Raw genomic sequence first — 16,413 nt, forward strand, 5'->3', positions numbered from 1 at the left:
TGAGAGTTGGAGAGCCCCGTTTGAAGGAGCCAACAGCACCACATCATCTGCAAAAAGCAGGGATGCAATACTGAGGCCACCAAAACGGACGCCCTCAACGCTTCGGCTGCGCCTAGAAATTCTGTCCATAAAGATTATGAACAGAATCGGCGACAAAGGGCAGCCTTGGCGGAGTCCTACCCTCACTGGAAACGATTCCGACTTACTGCCGGCAATGCGAACCAAACTCTGACATCGGTGGTATAGTGACCGAATAGCCCGTATCAGGGGGTTCGGTACCCCATACCCACGAAGCACCCCCCACAGAACTCCCCGAGGGACACGGTCAAACGCCTTCTCCAAGTCCACAAAACACATGTAGACTGGTTGGGCGAATTCCCACATACCCTCGAGGACCCTGCTAAGGGTGTAGAGCTGGTCCACTGTTCCACGGCCGGGACGAAAACCACACTGCTCCTCCTCAATCTGAGGCTCGACTTCCTGACGGACCCTCCTCTCCAGCACCCCTGAATAGACCTTACCAGGGAGGCTGAGGAGTGTGATTCCTCTGTAGTTGGAACACACCCTCCGGTCCCCCTTTTTAAAAAGAGGGACTACCACCCCGGTCTGCCAATCCAGAGGCACTCTCCCCGTTGACCACGCGATGTTGCAGAGGCGTGTCAACCAGGACAGCCCCACAACATCCAGAGCCTTGAGGAACTCCGGGCGGATCTCATCCACCCCTGGGGCCCTGCCACCGAGGAGCTTTTTAACCACATCGGTGACTTCAACCACAGAGATAGGAGAGCCCACCTCAGGGTCCTCAGACTCTGCTTCCTCCAAGGAAGACGTGTTGGAGGAGTTGAGGAGGTCTTCGAAGTACTCTGCCCACCGGTTCACAACGTCCCGAGTCGAAGTCTGCAGTGCCCCATCCCCACTGTACACAGTGTTAGTGGTGCACTGCTTCCCCCTCCTGAGACGTCGGATGGTGGACCAGAATTTCCTCGAAGCCGTCCGGAAGTCGGCTTCCATGGCCTCACCGAACTCTTCCCACGCTCGGGTTTTTGCCTCGGCGACCACCGAAGCTGCGTTCCGCTTGGCCAGTCGATACCCGTCAGCTGCCTCTGGGGTCCCACAGGCCATAAAGGCTCGATAGGACTCCTTCTTCAGCTTGACGGCATCCCTTACTGCTGGTGTCCACCAGCGAGTACGAGGGTTGCCGCCACGACAGGCACCAACCACCTTACGGCCACAACTCAGATTGGCCGCCTCAACAATAGAGGCACGGAACATGGTCCACTCGGACTCAATGTCCCCCGTCTCCCCCGGAACATGGGAAAAGCTCTGTCGGAGGTGGGAGTTGAAACTCCTTCTGACAGGGGATTCTGCCAGACGCTCCCAACAAACCCTCACAATACGTTTGGGTCTGCCAGGACGGACCGGCATCTTCCCCCACCATCGGAGCCTACTCACCACCAGGTGGTGATCAGTTGACAGCTCCGCCCCTCTCTTCACCCGAGTGTCCAAAACATGCGGCCGCAAATCCGATGATACAACCACAAGGTCGATCATCGAACTACGGCCTAGGGTGTCCTGGTGCCAAGTGCACATATGGACACCCTTATGTTTGAACAAGGTGTTCGTTATGGACAATCCGTGGCGAGCACAGAAGTCCAATAACAAAACACCACTCGAGTTCTGATCGGGGGGGCCGTTCCTCCCAATCACGCCCCTCCAGGTCTCACTGTCATTGCCCACGTGAGCATTGAAGTCCCCCAGCAGAACAAGGGAGTCCCCAGCAGGAGTACTCTCCAGCACACCCTCCAAGGACTCCAAAAAGGGTGGGTATGCTGAGCTGCCGTTTGGTGCATATGCACAAACAACAGTCAGGACCCGTCCCCCCACCCGAAGGCGGAGGGAAGCAACCCTCTCGTCTACCGGTGTGAACCCCAATGTACAGGCACTGAGCCGGGGGGCAATGAGTATGCCCACACCTGCTCTGCGCCTCTCACCATGAGCAACTCCAGAGTGGAAGAGAGTCCAACCCCTCTCGAGAGAACTAGTACCAGAACCCAGGCTGTGTGTGGAGGCAAGTCCGACTATATCCAGTCGGAGCTTCTCTACCTCACACACCAGCTCGGGCTCCTTCCCTGCCAGAGAGGTGACATTCCATGTCCCAAGAGCTAGCTTCTGCAGCCGAGGATCGGACCGCCAGGGTCCCCGCCTTTGGCTGCCGCCCAGCTCGCATTGCACCCGACCCCTTTGACCCCTCCCACGGGTGGTGAGACCATGAGAAGCGTGTTAGACATGAGCTGAAAAAAAATGCTAATGACCTACAGTACACTGTCGGACATGCTAATAAACTTGTCATGTTAGCTATTAGCCGTCAAGCAAGCTAATAAACGTCCCCATTTGACGTTAGCATGCCCACATACACTCACATACACACATACAATTCACTGAGCTAATAATTTAAAACACATCGAAAAAGTTGTTGTCGTCATCTAGCTTAAAGCTAATTTATAATGCGAAATGCCACAGATTGGTCAACTGAAATGAGCATAGATGTTATGGTTATTACAAGGCTTCAAACGACTTCTAGTTTTACAAATGGAGCAGATATGACTGTTGACAAGAGGGGGATTTAGTAGGGGGCCTTCTCTGCCTTTTCGTCTTGCAGTTTATTATGCCAACATTTCTTTCAGGGGAGCTCAGTGCTGCCTGGCATGTTGTGACACAACCTGGTACTACAATGATTGCATGCAACTGTTTTCTGAATTCTGGAATGATTAAAAAGCCATAAATGGGACTAAAGTGATCCAGGCCAGATTTGTAAAGTCAATGATGTCCTGGAGCTAATATTCCTTTTTTTCAGGCAACATGGCTATCATCGCGGGAATCCACGTCACCGCTGCGTCACACGTGCACACCGTGCATAAATTCAAACGAGGACACGCCAACGCTTGTCTCTCCACACTTCAGCACAGACAAAACAGACACTTCCCACACACGCACACACACCACAGGCACGTAAACATGTTCCAGTAAATAACCTGCAATGACTCACTAAACACACACACACACACACACACAGAGCAATTTTCAGTGTATTTATAATGGCTGTCAATTCTGCACAGATTTAATGCTATTCATGGGCCGCATTGTATTGTAAAATGCAAATCAATAAACGTATCGAAAATGTAAGGAAACAAACCGGCTTTATTCAGTGTAATTTAGCGTAACGTCGATTCATACATGCACACGTACGAAGTAGTTGTTTGGTTATGTGTGCCTTTGAGGGGTGTGGCCTCGTGAGTGACATCAGTGAAGGCGGCCATAGTTCAGTGTGAGCGTCTTTTCCATGCTCCTTGCGAGAGTTTTCATTTTGGATTTGTTTGTCCAAATCATAATTGACCGATACACATTTCAATTTACTCATGTGCAGGCGTCTATACGTGACTGCTCCTACAACCCACACACACACACACACACACACATGAGACAATAAAGACAGTCGGGCAGAAAATGGGTCACCAAGGAGAACTTCTGTCGACTCAACTGACAAACGCTTAACATGTATGTCTGTGTGTGTTCATACACACACAGACAAATAAATATAAAATATAAATAGAACACACGAATGCATGCACTCACACACACACACACACACACACACACACACACACACGCACGCACACACAAAATGTGCATTTCATTCACCAGCATGTACATATTCAGAACTGTGTGTATGGTACTGAATATCACACAAACAAATACAAATAAGCACACACACACACGAATGCACAAAACCACGCAAACTATTTTTGAAGACATACCTGTACATAACAGGAGCAGTTCACTAATTAAATCCAATGCCCATTTTCAAGTAATTGTGTGTAAGTAATTGCAGATGAAATACTTTACGAGATCAGGAGCTCAACAAAGGGGCAACACTTACTCGTTTCTTGACATATTTAATATTCTGATTTGTCTTCCATGATTATTCATCTTTGTCACTTTATTTACATTGCTTGTGTTCCGCCGCATTAAGTACTCTTCCTGAGTGTGTGTGAGTGTGTGTGTGTGTGTGTGTGTGCAGAGTGAGTGAGTGGTCATTAGGAGGTTAAATGGGGCCCGTTGTGCGGGCGGCGTGCTGATTAGGCTCGGATGGGGTCGGAGCTGCCGGGCACCTGCCACAATGGGCCCGGGTCTCATCCATCAGCGCTGACCCCCCGACCACATCATCCGAGGGCCCCACCCCGCCAAGCATCCCCGGACAGCGTGCATGCCCTCGGGGGGGGGGGGGGGGGGCCCGGGATGCTCCTTCACCCACCCAGGAACTGACCAGTACTCTTAACACCCCCCCGCCCCCCACCAAAACTCCAACACTGTCTCCCACCAGTAAAACCCCCCGCCCACTTGGCGCCAGGATTAGCCACACTGGCCTCTCCTTGTTTGGTAACCCCCAACAAATGACCCAAATTGGTTTAAATGTTGCTGTTATTGCCCCCCCCCCCCCCCATTTTTAGAAGAACCAAACGGACAATGAAGAACACATGTTGACTCCTTCACACTTCAAAACAAGTGAACGAAGACATCATCCCAGCAGTGAAACATTGAGCATAAACAAACTCGGAAAGAGCAGCACAGCAAAGCCTGGATATCTGATAACTGTTAAATATCATCATGAAGGATCTTGTGAGGGGGGTGTAAAGACTGATTTTTACCTCGGGACAATCGTAAATGTTAAAACTTCTTTCATATTTCTGATTTCAAATACTTAAGACTTGAGTTGAAGACTTGATCGATCCACTTGCTTGACTTTAAGCAGGGTACACGCATACCAAGAGTTGAGACGATTTTGAGCCTGTATCCACCAGTCCGATCAAAGACCGGATGTCAGTGAGGATGATCCTTAGTGATTATCGTGTGGTGTTCGGTGTGCCAGAACTAATTTTTACTCACTGATCTGCCATTCAATCACAAGCATTGAACATGTTCAATATTTCCAATGTTCAGAATTGTTCAAAATCGTGCCAATTTGGAGCTCAATCTCCTCATTCCAATCAAAGTCCGCAAAAACCCAATTGATTATCGGATGTCTCTGAAGATGATCCATTGTGATTATCCTGCGGTGTGCGATGTTTTCAGTGCCATTCCCCCCCGGAAACCATAGCTGATGACACCTGTAAATAAACCTCCAAAGAAACGTTATGCTAATACAATGAATACATTCTTGCTACTTGGCATCTTCTGTGGTTCAAGCAACGGTCCTCACCCTGGTTTCAACCCTACAGGTCCAAATCTACTCTGACCCAGCGACCCCAAAGGGGCAAGCTGCCCCTTGGCGTCACTTGGAAAAAAATAAAAAAAGAAGAAAACGCTGAGCATGACAGTTGCCTTGATGACCTAGATCTCAACTATGATTTGAAAACATTAAAAACAAGATGGGTGTTTATTCTTCTTCTTATTGAAATTGAGAGCCATCACATGTCCACTTTTTTTTCCACACACACACACACACACACACACACACACACACACACACACACACACACACACACACACACACACACACACACACACACACACACATACATAAAAAATAGTAATTAATCTCTGTAGCTAAATAGTTTGTCCATCTGTCCATCCAGCTACCAAGCTAGCTAGCTAATTTAAAGTAAATTTAATAAATTTACTTTTCTGAGAATAACATAAATTTAATTGATGTTATTTTATTTTCATAAATATGTAAACAAAATTATTCTCTGTATTCTTTACGTCATATTATTTCCACTTATTCGAGTGGCTTTCAATATTATTTTAAATAACACTGAAAGCCACTCGATAAATAACTTATTTATTATCGTAGAGTTTTTAACCAATCATATTTCAGATAGCTTGTGTTGCCAGGTAAACGAAATGATGAAACAGAGCAGGCCCCTGTGCGCTGTAAATGAACAGGCACAGTCAGCTTGCAATAGCCAATCAGATCACGAGTCTGTGTACCGGGGCCAGCTAGAAGGGCTTACGTCAGCACTGGACGTGCGCGTTCGGTGATTGGATTAGAACCTGCTAGAGGGAGCTGTTGCTGCATTTTGACACAAAATGGCCGAAGGAGAAGACGTTGATCTGGTTGCAGGACTACTTTCCAAACAATTTCAAGACGGACCTTCCACTGGATTTACCAATTTAAGTTGTTTTACCAAGGCAGCAAGGAAACATCAGAGCACGGCTGGGCACTTACAAGCTACGGTGCGTTTAAAAACGTTTGGGGACACTCGCGTAGATCTGCAGCTCAGTGAACAGGCACTACATTGGTGAGTAAATGAATTTAATTTTACATCTCTTCTTGTTATTTTATTTCGTTAGTATTAATGGTAACGAAATAAAATGACAAAGATACACAAATGTATCAAATAAATCGGCTCACCTGCAATTTATAATGGCGCATTTTAGTCTGCTTCGTGCACTAAAATTAGTTCAATCTCAGCTGCTCAACATTTTCAGTTATTTGCTGTTGTATAGCCTATTCTCAAAATGCAAATGATCTGTTAATTTTATTTTCAAAGAATAGTTTGTTTTGTTATTGTGTGGTTGGTGTCTTATATGAAACTGCGACATTGCGCAATTTATTGGACAGACTTGTTTATGATCACGCAGCGTAATTTGGGTGGCATTTTATTGAGTATTTTTTAAATCTTTTTATTTTTGACAATATCTGTAAATTTTGTTTCCTGCTCTTTAATTGTGAATGCATAGTTGATGGTTTTAAATGCTCCTGAAATTAAGTGCTGCCTGACGAGCCTATATTGTGTTAATGTACTGTATGTGACGTCACTGAAGGCCTAAGGTTGAAATGCACGGCCCGCCACTGCATCTGGCACACTACCAAGCAGCATGTCTCGTGCCAAACATGTCGTTGGCATCAAGCCGTGACCTCCAGACAAAACACCCTAGCAAGAAAAATCAATAGAAACATAATCAGCCCCCCCCCACCTCTAAATCCCCACCATCCCTTCGCCAAGCTGTCAGCCACAAGACAGATTAATAAAAGTATTAATAACAGTACATACAAATTAAACATATGCTCACTCTATTTCATAGTTGGGACAAAAGACAGTGGGGGGGGGGCGTTTGGGGTTGGGGGTGGTGCAACTCAAAAACTCAGTTTTCATGACGACCTTTGAATGGGCGTGTCAGAAAAAGCAGACTAAGACACACACGAGCACACGCATGTTTGCTAACAATAACCCAGTGACCTGCTAGCCTTGAAAAGTGAAATGGGTTTACTACTCGGTCACCTTTTTAACCTCAGATTGCTTCGCTGTTGCTTCCTCGCCTTTATCACGGCTCTTTATACAACCGTGTGTGTGCGTGGAGTACATTACACAACCGGGTCAGTAGTGACTCCCTTCTCCCCAAGGCCAATGCTTTATTTTTAGTCACAAAAGAGAATCACACTTGCACATGTGTACACACACACACGCATACACATTAACACACACACACGATACTCCAAATGGGGGCCTCACACACGGCCTCTATACACTTGCTTGATAACAAAAAGACACAACAGGAGATAACACACAACAAGACAAGAAAGGGTGTGTGTGTGTGCAAGTGCGTGTGCGTCCACATGACATGACGTGGGATGCTTGTGAACACCAAGACATTCTACGAGTGTGTCCACTGAGGACACAAAGCGTAAATAATACTTTGGCTATAACCTAATCGGCATTAGTTTGGTGATTCGTTTCAGGCTACAGAGCAAAACAAAGTGAGAAGGCCTGTCAGGGGGGAAAAAAAAAATCGGCCCCAGTTTTGCTGATCGGCACGAAATTGGGCAGGCATGTCCGTCACAATGTAAACTTCAAGAACCCACTTGAACATGAAGTCCGATATTTTGGTCCTAAGAAACCATTGTCGGGTCAAACGTGGCCAATCACACAAATTTTAAAAACAAACCCCTCACACTAGTTTTGCACTTGGACACAAAATTGGGTGGACAGGTCTATCAAAACACGATACTTGAAAAAGTCTCAGGGACCTACAGGTGTATGTCTGAAATTGAAGAGGAAGTCGGCCATTTTGTTTTGGAGCAGCCATTTCATGCAAATTCCAGGGCTCCTTGTTTGACAAGCCCCTTTTTACGATTTCACCGAAATGAGTCCCAAATGGAAGCAGATGGGTGACACTCAATGTTTTTGTTTACGCAACCTAGCAAAATTTGTTGCATGACATTATTTTATACTCTTAAAGCTTGTGAAAATGTAGTGTATGATGATCGTGCTGTATAAGATAAGATAAGAAAACCTTTATTTGTCTCACAATGGAGAAATTCCCATGAATTGGCAACTAGTCCACTGTTTGTCAAATATTGACTGGTCTCTCATTTGTCTATCTATATCTTCCATACCATTGACTGGCGACCAGTCCACTGTGTATCCAGCTTCTTGTGCCAAAGATCAGCTGGGACGGACCAGTACTCCAAACAACCTATGACCATAAATCGTCCTTAGATTCCTTGCCGATGTATGCCGAAATTGACTTGTGACCAATCCTGGGTCTAAATTGTCCTTTGGTGTAACCCTGCTTCTTTTGTCACTTGGAGGGCTGCCTACTCACCTAAAGAAGAAAAACATTCATGGTCGGTCAAACCTGATTTATGTCATTTGTTTTTTTTGTTATGCTCTCTGGATTTAGCTCTCTGGAAGTGATCCACGACCAGACCGGTTGGCTTGGTTGACACCTGATTTAAATGACTGTGTTGAGACCTAGATAAAAGAAGAACAACACGTAGCGTATCTTTAAAAAGCACGGAAAATGTCAACAAACATTGCTGTGATGTCATGAAACCGATTGTGCTGCATTCAAATCATCCATCAGCTCCGCCCTGATTGGACGGCCTCCTTCGGAGATGTCCGGCAATCACAAGTCTGAGAGGAGTAGCGAACATGCTAGCACTCACACACACACTCACACACACACACACACACACACACGCGCGCATAAAAGCTCAGCATGCTGCGGCGTGTGTCCACTACAGCAGGAAGAACTTGGCTTCTATCCGATTCTGTTGGCGGCCTGCCAAGCCAAACACACACACACACACACACAGCCATTCACAGTTTAGCGCCAAGTCTCAGATAAAGGCTTCCCTCAATCTGGCTGGGTGGTTTCGCATGTTAATGTCTGTGTGTGTGTGTGTGTGCGTGGTCAGAGAGAGTGGGCAACGAGGAGGTAAAGTTTAAGTACAATCCGACAGGAGAGAGTAAACACTGATAAATACCAGCTGTGCGTGTGTGAACGAATGTGTGTTATATACGAGCTTGTGTATGTGTGCGTGCGTGCGTTATCATGCACACGCCCCCTCCCCGGCACATGCACACTAAAACACTTCCGAGCGCCCCCGAAACTTTTGCATCACATCCATCGTCCCACACACACTTCCACTACTTTGATGAGGTGTGTGTGTGCGCGCGCACGTGCGTTTGTGTGTGTGTGTGTGTGTGTGCGTGGTGGGGAGACCCTGATCTGTTTTGCATAAAGATCAGACGAGGGGGCTCGTGGGTACGACGGAAGTGGAAGCCACACAGCTTGAAGAACAGAGAGAGGAAGAGGGAGAGCTCAGGACTGTGACAAAACAACATGCTAACGTAGCTTACCATCCATACACAGATGGAATGGAGTTAGCGTAGCATCAGTTCCATGCTTAGAACTCCCAGCAGTCCATTTTCAAATTCGATGATCAGATTCTAACCCGGTTCTGCACACTGTCAAGTAAGACTGGCTAATCACAGAATCACCATGCCAACGTGAATCGCATTTTTGTGGGCCCCACCGTCATCGAAAAAAATGACAGATTTTGACAAGTGAGCGTACGCTGGTGAACGGAAGCAGGAAGTCGTCCATTTGGGTTTGGAAGCAACCATTTCATGAGAATTGAGAGCCACAATCAGAATCGGGTGTGCTTGACAGCTGCGCGATGGAAAATTTTTGAATATCTTTTGCTTAAACGGTCTAATGTGGGTAGAGAAATAAATCAAAGTTTGATGATGGCGTACCATGACAAACTCCTACAAAGGGGATTATTTTTTTTTTTTCCCGCGGAAAGAATCCTCCACAGACGAGTGACGCTCATCTTACGGCACACAAAGGAGTTCCACAAAAGGCGTGCTTGGATGAATGTTCCAAACACCAATAAGGTCCCAATACTTTTTGTGGACACGCCCGTATGATGTGTCTGATATGCAAATGAGGTCCAAAAATAAATGCAAACAAAACCTTAATTTGTTGATTTGTTGACTTCCTGCGCCCAATGCTGGAGGCCCGTCACCACGGCAACCGGCCTGGTGACACATTGCGCTGTCTGGCCTGTGGTTTCCTCTCAAGTGGTCAACATTAATACTCCCCCTCACCCCCCTCACAGCACACACACACACACACACACTGGAAGAGATAAACACATGAAAACATGGACAGGATGAACACATGCAGCTCATGATCAAGCTGAATCATTCTTACACACACACACACACACACACACACACACACACACACACATACACACACTTTCACAAACAGCTGCCTGCAAGATGCAGAAGCAGTCTGCAGAGCATTTCCTCGACACATTTTATTCATTTCAGCTTCATTCAAGCCGACAGAGCACTTTCACTGCACACTCACTCCCACGCACACACACACACAGCCACAAAAACATGCACGCACTTGTGCACGAAAGCACCAACTGAAAAGCTCATATACATGACCCAGCGCACTTGGGATTGGCTGACACTCTGTAAATATTTACAGGAAGTAGACGAATCCACGGTGCAGCTTGTTGTCATGGGAGACGTATCGTCTTAGGACCCCTCCCCAAGCACACACATTAAGACCCCCGGCACACACGCACACAAACTCTGGTCTTTCCGATGTACCGCCAGGTTAGATGGATCCATCATGAACACACACACACACACAGTGGAAAAGGTGTTGATGTGGTGTCCCTCTGAATGACCCTTCACCTTAGCCCTTAGATTACAGCCAATCACAGGTCACTTTGCCTCTTGACCAAATCCACACACTAACACACACACACACACACACACTAACACAAAGTTGTTCATTTGCAAGTTGCACCTGAACACACTCACTTGAGTCCCTGATAAAATATCACACAGACACGCCCACACGCGTGACTATATCGACACGCACTTCCATTACTGCTTCATCATGCTAACCTCACGTCAACCTGCGACGTCAACGCTGACTTCAAGGCTCCGCCTCCTCCTCCACCTCCCCCTCCCCCTTTTGATCTTCTTACCGTGCCTCCGTGTTGCTGGCAAAATCACACGCGTCATGGAGTTCATTATCTTGAGCGCCACCCACGCAAAGAAAAAGTATGCAAATCCTTCGGAATGACTTCCGTTTTTGTGCAAATGCGATGATTTTCAAGTCACAACAACAGACAGACACGGTGTTTCGCTAATCTTATTGTAACGTGTGCACGCTAGCGGCTAACAACGAGGCGCTCTGAAGGAACCCGAAGCCCCGTTTCCACTCTTCACTCCGATTTTTTTTTTTTCTCAAATTGACAACGAGGCGCTCTAAGGTGTGTGGGAACTAACTAAATGAAAATATCGTGGATTTTCACCGGGGTTTTTAACCGTATTAACATAGCGCTCACTTTGGGCAAAGAGCTTTTTGACAGAAGTGTCACAACAGCGCCCAAATGACAGAAGAACGACACACTCATCTTACATTAATTGTGGCGTCACGTAAATGATGTAGACAGTCGAGGGCCAACGAAAACAACAATTGCCTTTAATTTTCACTTGTCTTTTTAATTTCACCTTGATACCAAAGTTTATTCTTCAAAGGCTCTTTGCTCCGCCTCTCACCGGCCCGGCGGGCCGACCTGTTCGGTGGCGTCTTCGAGGAGTCTGATGTCATTTTTACAAGCGTGTCGCAGCATTCCTTGGCGATGTCGGGCCGGGTGTAACGCGCTCCTAATTAAAGGGTGACGAGGCACAAGAGGCTTTTCCAGTGCTCCTTTATTAACACGCTCGCACAAAAGGGCTGCTAGGACATCACACGATCATTAACACAAGCGCTGGTTTTGAGGGTGTTTTTCATGTGGGCTTTGCATTTTTTTGGATGCCCGCAGAATTTTCAGAGGGAAACACAAAGACACAAACAAATACGACTTGGTGAGGAATTCTTCTCAAAGTAGAAATGAAGAAAATTTAAAATTAAATGGGCGGGGGGGATGACAATGTAAGTGGAAAAATAGATTGAAGAAAATAAATGAACAAAAATCAAATAGTTGACTTCGCAACCACAATAAACAAATCCCCCCCCCCAAAAAATCAATAAAATAACCCTTAAATAATAAAATAGCCTGAAAAAAAAAGAAGCAAATAAAGTCAAATTAAAGTATTACAATTTCAGGAAAATAAAATACTGGTTAATGTAAGATTTTAAAGAACAATGTAGACAAAAAAATAATAAAGGGATAAAATGAAAGAAAGTAAAATGAAATATGAAGGGAAAAATTTGAAAATATTCAAAACAAAAATAACTAAGATGAAAATATTCAGCAAATAACATGAAAATTAAGATGAGCATAAAATATCACTACTACAACAAAAAAAAAGAATAAATACAGTTACAAAGGAAAACAAAATGCCATTGACATTAAAAATATACATTCCGCTTAATCATCTTGTTATATTTATCGCATGTCATAAACGACTTCATAAAACATGTTTTCATTGTTGGTTCAATTGCATTATGAGGATAGCGACATCATATTTTGTCCCACAAAGTATTGGGACATTGTACAGCCGTCATATCGACATCTGACTCTCACAGTAGAGACCCACGCGGTACAGCAAGATGTAGTGATGCAGTCATGGACATATCTTTGTTTATTTGATTGCATTTCCATTTTTCAATATGAGCCAAGCCTCACTTGTATGACTGAGACAATACGAAACAACAAGAACCACTCCTGCAGCTTTGACGTCTTGTTGAACTTTGACATTTGAAGCCTCCATATCATCTCCGTCCTCATTCCCCAACACATGCGCGCGCACACACACACACACACACACACACACACACACATGCAGTCAACAGATGGAACCCCCCGACCGAGCATTCAAGTCAATGCTTAACCACATTTGAGTCGATCAAACACTTCCGTCGACAGCGGTAGCTAGCGCACACAAACAACTTCCCCTCTCGCTTCCTCTTCCTCCTGTCTTGTCATCAACACCATCGAGAACCTTCGCCCCCTCCCCACATTTCCACAGCGGCAGTCAGCTCTTATCTGAACTCAAACCTATGATGGGCTCAGATAGCAGCCGGGGTTTACACACACACACAAAAAAATAACCCAATCACTTAGCTGGAAGCTTGTAGTGACCGTTAGCGGTGTTAGCATCAGCACCTCGTTCTGCTTAACAAGCTGAGATATGGATTAATTGTGTGAAATTTGAAAGAGACAGCTACGTTAGCATGTAACGGCACGGATGGAAATCCACCAACCAGGTGGGGTCAATTTAATTTCTGTTTTGTAGCTCCCATAAGACCCTATTTCTCTCCATGTTTATGTGACTCACTCGTGGCCCTTGGAAAGTTACAAAAAAATGATCAGCCATGAAACCTACTTCCACCACTTGACAAGAAATTAGGTAGTTACTCTCATAACAGAATGGACAAAAAAGTCACAAGAAGCCATGCCTAGAACTGAACAGGAAGTCGGCCATTTTGATTTGAATTGATTTTGTTGGGTGACTTCAAGGGCTTGTACTTGGACAAAGACCGCCGATGAAATTGCTCCAAATGGGTCCTAACCCGAACCCAAACTCTCCAAGAACTCGTGAACGCAGGGTATGCCCAATTAAAGACAAATAACTGCCAAGATTCAAGATAAAGTCTCATGAACCCATGCCCAAAATCGAACAGGAAGTCTTTTTGAAGCAGTTTTCTTGGTTAAATTCCAGCGCTTGTACAAACTCAATTAGGAGCTCACTCACAACTACAGCACACACACTCACAACACTCAACTGTCCGTCGCAGTTTTTTTTTTCTTTAATGACATGATGATTCCGACTTATTTTCTTTTGCCACAGTTATTTATGAAGATTGCATGTGCGAGTTTGTGCGTGGCGGCATGTTGTCATGCTCTTATCACTGAGTGTTAAGCAATAGTGCAGGTTAAAGGGTGTGAGTGAGTGTGTGTTTAAACCAGCAGGGTAATTACAGGCTCATGCACGGTCCAGGCAAATTACACACACACACACACACACACGGACGTACACTTTAGGGCCACAGGAAGTATGTCACCAAAGTCCACGAGAAAGCGATAAGTCCAACCAACACACTCCCTCCCCACCCCTGACCCACACACACACACACACACACACCTTCAGCAAAAGTGACTCATGTGAACACTGAACACACAAACGCACACTTTTAGCTGGTTAATATTTAGTTGCTCATGTGATCAGAAACAGGACTGATGAGTTTAAGCCCAGTGAAAAGTAGAATGTGTGTGTGTGTGTGAGATACAAGATGATATTGACGGACACACAAACACGCGCACACACACACACACACACACACACACACTGTTAATAACTCAGTTGAGACACAAGCAGTCAATCACTGACAAAACACACGGTATGGTGTTGGAACAAGGTGAGCTCTGTTTGCACACACAGACGTGAACGCCTGCGTGCGCGCGCACACACACACACACGCACGCACACAGGCAAATCGTTCACCAGCATCCCAGTGATTTTGTGTGTGTCTACTCTAGCACCTCGTTTTGTTGTTGTTACACTGCTGGTGAATCACTTTCGTCACTGTGTGTGGTTTGTATGTTGGTCTATGTGTGTGTTTGTGGGGTTGGGGGGGGGCGGCAAACAGCTGAGCGGCCAAATTGATTCTAATTGACAGAGAACACACACAAATTGACTGGGAACACGACCCACCCACCATCCACTAGTGCAGGTAAAACACACACACACACTCACACACAGTAGAAATAACAGAGGAGACACCAAGTCTGGCTCCGTATTTAAACTCGCAGTGTTTGTCTTTCTGTTTCACTCATCTTTATTGCTCGGCTGTTTATCTACAAAAGGAGCGGACCACCACGGCCATTCCCACTCTCATTTAGGAGGATTTTCTGTTTTAAAATGACACACAATAACTTGAGTGTCTTCAAATGGTGGAAGGCAGCCCGAGTCCAGCTCACGTCATGGTCTCTTGAGGACTGACGGTTAATTGCTGTTCTATAAATAGAGCATATGCGTGTTGTCGCGTTTTTTTTTTTTTTTCCACCCATAGTCTGGTGTGGCATACTGCGCACGCCGCCATATTCGGCCCTACGGTAGATCAGACAATCAAACACATTGTTTCCTGGAAGAGATTTGACGGATTAATGACACGGTTGGCTAGTTCAAAAGTTCAGTCAGACTTCGCTCACACTACAGGACAGGATGCCAAATTTTCTGAGAAAACAGACATTTTAGAAATTAAAGCAAAGCCATGTACTTTTTTTTATTCTACCTCTCAGCACAAAACTTTTGGGTGTCATATGTTGCGAAACTGTCGCTCTTTTTTTTTTTTTTGAAAGCGGGAACGTTAAGCGGCATTTCTAAATGAAACACAAATCCTTCTCGAAAGCTTGCTTGCTCGAGAGCTAGCTAGCTCGCTAGCTGGACAGACAGACAGACAGATAGCTAGCTGGATAGATAGATGGATACTTTGTAGATGATGTAAATAGGTGATGGGATTGAGTTCAAAGTGAGAGTGACAAAAGAGGTGTGAGCTTTTTAATGACACCTCTCATGCTAGGAGGAATGCATGGTGTGTGTGTGTGTGTGTGTGTGCGTGTGTGCGCGTGTTTGTGCGCGTGGGTGTGTGTGTGTGTGTGCGCGTGTGCATATACAGGTATAGAAACACTGTATATGCATGCGTGTGTGTGTGTGTGTGTGTCTGTGTGTGTGTGTGTGTCTGTGTGTGTGTGTGTGTGTTTGTTCGAGTGACCTGGCCCTGACCTTGTGCATCCATGTTGTACGTATGAATGCTTTCAAGTCCCTTTGTTGCTGGTAGTGTGTGTGTGTGTGTGTGTGTGTGTGTGTGTGTGTGTGTGTGTGTGTGTGTGTGTGTGTGTGTGTGTGTGTGTTGTGTTGTATAATTCAAGGCGTTCGAGTTATCCCAAGCGGCCGGTCATGAGCGAGCTCACCTGTCGCGCGGCTTGAAGCCCAAGGCATGCAGGGTGGCAGCTGAAGAGGTCAAAGTGCGTCCCAGTGTGTGTGTGTGTGCGCACGCGCGCATGTTTTTGCATGTGTGTGCTTGTGTCATCGATTGTTATTTCTTTCTCCTCTTTCGAGAACGATACCCTGCATGTGGTAA

This window comes from Hippocampus guttulatus, chromosome 6 (assembly GCF_054856545.1).
Source record: "Hippocampus guttulatus isolate MCC_2025c chromosome 6, RoL_Hgut_1.0, whole genome shotgun sequence".
NCBI classification, from domain to species: domain Eukaryota; kingdom Metazoa; phylum Chordata; class Actinopteri; order Syngnathiformes; family Syngnathidae; genus Hippocampus; species Hippocampus guttulatus.